The 6,552-nt window shown below is 40.6% G+C and overlaps 1 long non-coding RNA gene across 2 annotated transcripts in view; it reads left to right on the forward strand.

Annotated features, from left to right (window-relative positions):
* LOC131382952 (uncharacterized) overlaps window positions 1-2,406 on the forward strand; it is a 51,460-nt gene extending 49,054 nt beyond the window's left edge. For both annotated transcript variants that reach the window (XR_009212582.1, XR_009212581.1), the window contains exon 4: window positions 2,187-2,406. This is a non-coding gene — a long non-coding RNA (uncharacterized LOC131382952). The remainder of the gene's footprint in view (window positions 1-2,186) is intronic.
* Window positions 2,407-6,552: the final 4,146 nt, after the last annotated feature.

Here is a 6,552-nt window from a genome sequence, read left to right on the forward strand (position 1 = left end):
ACTGGGTGCCATGGAGCAGGGGGCGGCACTCATCGGAGAGGCTCCGGCTGCACAGGAGCCCACGGATTGGGAGGTTCAGGCATGGCGGGATGCAAGTCCCGCGCCGCGCCCCGCCGGGAGGCAGCTAAGGTCTGCGAGAAATCCAGTGCAGTGCTGGTGGGCCGGCACTGCTGGGGGACCCAGTACACCCTCCACAGCCGCTGGCCCGGGTGCTAAGCACCTCATTGCCCGGGGCCGGCAGGGCCGGCCTGCTGCTCCCAGTGCAGAGCCTGCCAAGCCCACGCCCACCGGGAACTCCAGCTGGCCCGCAAATGCGGGGCACAGCCCTGGTTCCCGCTTGTGCCTCTCCCTCTACACCTCCCTGCAAGCTGAGGGAGCCAGCTCCGGCCTTGGTCAGCCCAGAAAGGGGCTCCCACAGTGCAGCGGTGGGCTGAAGGGCTCCTCAAGTGCCGCCAAAGCAGGAGCCCAGGCAGAGGAGGCGCCGAGAGTGAGCGAGGGCTGTGAGGGCTGCCAGCACGCTGTCACCTCTCAATAGGCATGTTTTTGTTCTTACCAAGATTCAGCCTTTTTTTTTAATTGAATAAATGCTCCTCAGATTGCCGCTCTGGTAAATTTCCAATATTTTAAAAAAGTTGACTCTGAGAGTTTTTGCCAATGTTCTCATTGTTTTCATGAAGAAGAGGATTCTCAGAGACCCTTACTTACTCTACCATTTTACTGACATCACTGATAATATGCTTCTTTAGACAGCCCCCAACTGCTCACAAAAGATACTTTGATATTTAGGTAAAAACCTTGATTAGTACATAAATGTTGTATTATGTTTTAAGTTCCTAACATGAGAGGTCTCTTATATATAATGCACTAATTTTTAAGTAAAATAATGATAAAAGTGACTCTGGGAAGTTGCTATATCTGTAACTGTCAAGCAATAAGCAGTCTTTCAAGTTAGCACAGGACCCATTTATTTCTTTGGATTTTATTATTTCAACCCACTTAATCAGGCCACCAGCAATAATAGAAAGAACTAAAAACATTGCTACAAAACATGTAATCATAAGATGTCTGACTCCAAGATAACTGAGGGAAATGGAAATTATGACATAAAATATCCAAAAGGAAAGTGTTTGGGCCAGCTTAAGAGAAGAAGTGGCTCCAAATTAGTCCTCTCACCTCCACCTTAACCCCAAAGGGCAAAGAATGACAGCTTAGACAGCATATATTCCTATTGGTTACAAGCTTGCCAAAGCAGCAGCATTCAAGGAATGGCCTAGCCTGTGCCCCTGGGCATGTGTACCCTGGAGAACTTTCATTTGCTTTTGGTAGAGAGGAACCTAGAAAGAACAAAGGAAGTCTGACACATAGTATAAAATTGTGAAAAAAAGTTGCCCTTTTACATTTCAGTTTGAGATTTTTTAAAAAACAGTGAGGTTTACATATATTCCATATCATCCAATATAAAGACACAATTGAATACAATAAAGGTTCATAATCACATTAATTGATTGTATCTGAATGTTTTAAAATATATGCAGAGTGTTTTAAAATATTCAAAATATATTCACATTTGTTTTCTGTTTTAACATTATAACAATCCTGGCGATGGTGCTTCCCAAATTTTGTGGACAATATAACTGAGACCCAGAGACTTTCATCAAATTGTTAGACAAAGTAAGATTCTGTCATAGGCTTCCTGTTTGTTAAAATGCATTCTCCACTACCCACATCCTTCATCATATTAGAGAATCAAGAATTTACTGTTCATAGTTTCAACTGTCCTCTTTGCTCTATGTACACACATTCTCTAAATCCATCAAGTATTTGATATCTGTGTTTTCAGAAATTATATGTGACCCTTGGTTAGCTTAAACAAAATATTTGCAACTCCATTTAAGTCTTCCTTGAATGCACAGTGAGACAAGACAACTTTGATGCACAGAGTTGTCTTTCTTCAGGATGACATTTCTGACACCATGTCTGGAAACAAAAGACATAATGACTCCATAATATTCCATCTCAATCACGCAAAAAAAACTTAAAAATTAAAAAAAGATTTTTAGAAAGAAAGAAGAAATTCCAATTTTTTTCTGCAGGAAAGGGGAACTGCTTGAAGAATTTGAATGACGTAAGTTTGTCTGAAAGCTTTAAAGATGAAAAGTATCACTTTTTACCCATTTGCATTATAGGATGATGAGATCCCGAATGTGCCTTGCCACTTCAAAGGGTCACTGGAATACAGCTTTCAGAAAAGACTGCCTGCAAGATTGTGAAGGACGTTCAATTCCCTTCAGGTCCTTCCTTCAGTGCACTTGAAGATGGCCACAACTTTTAGAAGTCGCCAAAGTTCTTAATGTAACTTCTAAATCTTTCTATTTCTGGGTCCCCCTTGTAAATTTCCATATAGAACATCAGAATTCTTTTGTCCTTCTTCAGGCCTACATTGAATTTCTAGGACTTAGACCAGGATGCTAGCCTCTTGCTTAAATATTTATGCTTATCACTTCAGTGAATAAAAGGTACAGGTGCATTTCGGGTTCAAATTCTGGAAACCAATCATGCCTTGCCTAAGAGGTATCTTGCTGCTGAGACAATTGCCCAGAGAAATCAGATGTGTGTCCTGGAGAAACATGAGGAATACCAATTGTGAGTTTACTTCTTTACTCCTCCCAGTGAGAGAAAGGACAACAGACAGAGCTATGTGTGGGGTGGTAAACAGTGTGTAATTATTTGCAAATCTGCCTTAAAGCAAGAGATCACCAATATATCCTATTCTGCTTACCAGGGGAATACTTCCTAGCTAATTGAAAATTTCCCAAGGAGGTTATTTTTTGATTATGTCATTCCCAATATGATGATTTTGAGACTTTTGACTAATATTTTCTTTAATATTTAAACCATTAACCATAAATAGTGTTGTTTTGGTTTTTAATGTTATTCAATGTAGTGGAGACTAAAAATTGTTTTCCTTTGCAGTGACTCAGGGGAGATCAGAGTTGGGTGAAACTTATTCCAGTTCCTGGTAGAGAGTTTTCCATATTAACAACCATTAGCAGTGGGGTTGGACACCATTCTAAACTCCTCTTGTCTGCTTCTGAAGCAGCTTGCTCTCTCTCTGAAGCACAGTAGAAACCATTTGGCCTGGCTAGTCTCTCAGGGGGTCAACTTTACATTTCCCAACTCTGTGGAATTCCTTTGAGTAAGTAAGCCTAAAGAGCTTTCTGTTTTCACTTTCTGTCTCTTAATTCTGTTTGAAATCTAATTATCACTGTTGAGTATATAGTTTTCATTAATCTATACATATAATTCCATTTCTATTCCACCTTGTTCCCTGGACAATTTTAATGTAAAAACTGCTTCCATATACCCCTTTGTTATGTATGTCACCACACACACACACACACACACACACACACCAAGCACAAGCATGCACAAACATAATGATTGGTCAAATGTGTTATTCAATTGTCCTACAATGTCTATATTCAAAGAAGATGTTTTCCTACAGTCTTTCACTGTTGCATTAATTAAAAGCAATGATATTGAGAAAAAAATGTACACTAGACAAGCTCCCACAAAAAAACAGTAAAAATCTTGACATAGTTTGTGTATGTTATAAATTACATAGGATTATACCCATGGCTTTAAAAGATTTACTAGGATACCGTTCTGTGGCTTCTAAATTCTAAAATATCCTCTAACTGCCAAGCTAACTAGAACATGAAGAATATTTTGTCAAATGGAGATACACATTTTTTTCTATGCCCCATGGTATTCCTATGGCATTTCACTGTTTTTCACTGGTAGTAAAGATTTGGGAGTAATTTTACTTTGTATTTTCCCTGCAAGGAAAAAAGAAACATGAGTCTTACAGGATATGTTTCCACTCTTATCATTACTAAGAATTATTAGCACAAACACATTCTTATAATGTTAAAAAGAAAACCCTAAATTTATGTCAGTGTCAATATTGAACTTTACCTGAGCCCTGTGCTGCTATGGAACAGTAATGCTTAAGGAATCCACCCCCATAATTTTGGTTTTCAGAAATCCCTTCCCACTTCTGTGTTCCAGGAAGTGGCTCACCACCAAGAACCACCTTTCCCCATGGGACTGAGATAACACTGCTTGTCCACTCTTTCCCATGACTCTCATAAGACATGGATGACCCCGTGGTTGATGATGAGGCCAAACACAGACCTTCCTTTTTCCTGTACCAGCTGAAAAGGCCAGACACAGACCCTCCACCTTGTTGTTCTTTATCTCATAAATGATTAGCTTAAGACTAGAACTGTCCCTCCCCCTGAAACTGGCTAGACACAGAGATAAACATTTCCTGTTCAGCCAAGTGACTGGGACTCCACCTAATTGTACAATAGCCCCAACTGTAAATCATGCTGTGTTTCTCCCTGTGACAGTCCAGGGCAAAACCACTGTGCTAAGACATTCTGATTTTCAGAACTGGTGTGCTTTCCTTATTGTAATAGCCTGAATAAAATCAATTTCCTTACTGGTTCTCCGTTTGGTATCAGTAATGCTGAACAAAACTATGACACTTAAGAAGCTACTCAGACAATCCTGAACAATATTCTGAAGGCAGTTGAGAAGTTCACAACCAGCTAGTCCTTTCATAATCTTTTTTCCTTTACTATCTGCATTCAGCTTAAGCACTGCACAACTGGCAAAGTTACATAGACATACAAATACACATTGGTACTTTTATTCCTTTATGTTTAAAACAGGGAATCACCTTCCACCAAATCATAAAATTCTCAAGAACAAGATAAAGAACATGTTTTCTAAGTCTCCGAAACCTTTTGGAGTATCTTTCTGACAAGGGATGGGCATTGTTAGCCTGCTGGGTTTCAGCTGATAATTTTGTCTAAATAAACTAGGTGGTGTTTTCATTTTTTCTTTCTCAATTTAGAGTACTGAGCAAGTTTTGTCCTCTCAGAATGCCCTTCTTGGAGATAACAGATGAGCCAAATCTGCTATGAGATATCAACACGTATTCCTCTGTAATTCTGTGGGCTCTGTTGGTCGTGGTGGTGGTGGGGTAGCACACAGGGGAGGGAATGAAGATGCATTCATCACCTGGGGCTATGAAGTCCATGCCTCTCCACAGTGCCCCTTCCCTGGCCCTGAAACTCACACACACTGCCAAGATCCAGCTTGTTAACAGAAATAACAGAGCACCAAACTCCTGTGAATATCTCCTGCAAAATTTGTTGGAAGAGGCAGGCTCTAAGACAACGTTCCACATTGGCAATTTGTATTTTCATTACAATACCTGTTACTACCTCTGACCTGTCTACTATATGTCAACGACAGCACTGAGCACATCATAAGTGACACTTTTCAACCACACAACAACTTGCTGAAAGTCAGGTTCAAGTCTGTTTCAATCCAAAGCCTCTGCTCTTTCTTTACTGATGATTGATCTATTATCAAGAATACATTTCTTTACCTGATATGAGAGAGAGATTGTGGGCCACCTGAAAACCTTCACAGGCTACTAATAATCCTCAGAAAGATTGGGAAGTGGGCAAGGAAATTCTAAACTCATACTTGTATCTTAATATTCTATTAGATAAACAAGTTAGGGCCATGTCAAGCAGGTCAGCTATTGTAAGCAAAGGTCTCAGATGTGGCACCAAGGCCATCTGTCCTCGGATTTCTCTGAACAGCTTAGCAGGGAGTCTCCATGTTGTAGGCATAAAATGAACCAGTGAAGAAATGTAGAAAAGTATTTGTTTGTTTTCTCCCATAATGTGTTATGAAGATTTTAGCCCAAAATCTAAGGAAGGAGAATGAAGATTTCTAGAAAACGCAGGTGAGATGAAGCCAAAGTGTTATTTACACAAACATGAAATCACATCAGCTCGTTCTGAATGCAGCGTAATAAGCTGCCTTTCTTAGGAATAATGAAGCTTGAGACAAAGATGTTTTTCCTCACTTATAGGAAAGCATTTTAGAGAGCTGGCATCACATCCCTTCTATACTAGAAGTTCCTTTACACTGACCCGATCCAGGAGTGGTGAGAAGCATGTAAATTGTCAAATGAAATCCTGCCTGTGGTTTGGAAAGAGGAGAAAATCCCACCGCCTTTGTTTCTAACCATGCTGAGAAGTCATTTTTTAAAAACCCTTTCCAAAGCGCTGGGTCCTCTGAGGGTGCTTGATCAGTGAATTGTCAAGGCAAATTTCCATCTACCAGTTCTCCAGTTTTAGATGCAATAAGATGATTCCAAAAGAATAGAATTGCATGGTGAAGCAATCTAAGAAAAATATATCTACCAATGTTGGGGGAAGATGCCAGGCATGACATGGATAGAAAGGAAAACTAAGGCCAGGCTTGGTGGCTCATGCCTGTAATCCCAGCACTTTGGGAGGCCGAGGCAGCTGGATCATGAGGTCAAATGATTGAGACCATCCTGGCCAACATGGTGAACCTCATCTCTACTAAAAATACAAAAATTAGCTGGGCATGGTGGCGCATGCCTGTAGTCGCAGCTACTTGGGAGACTGAGGCAGGAGAATCACCTCAACCCAGGAG

The sequence above is a fragment of the Hylobates moloch genome, unplaced genomic scaffold (assembly GCF_009828535.3).
Source record: "Hylobates moloch isolate HMO894 unplaced genomic scaffold, HMol_V3 SCAFFOLD_3, whole genome shotgun sequence".
NCBI lineage: Eukaryota > Metazoa > Chordata > Mammalia > Primates > Hylobatidae > Hylobates > Hylobates moloch.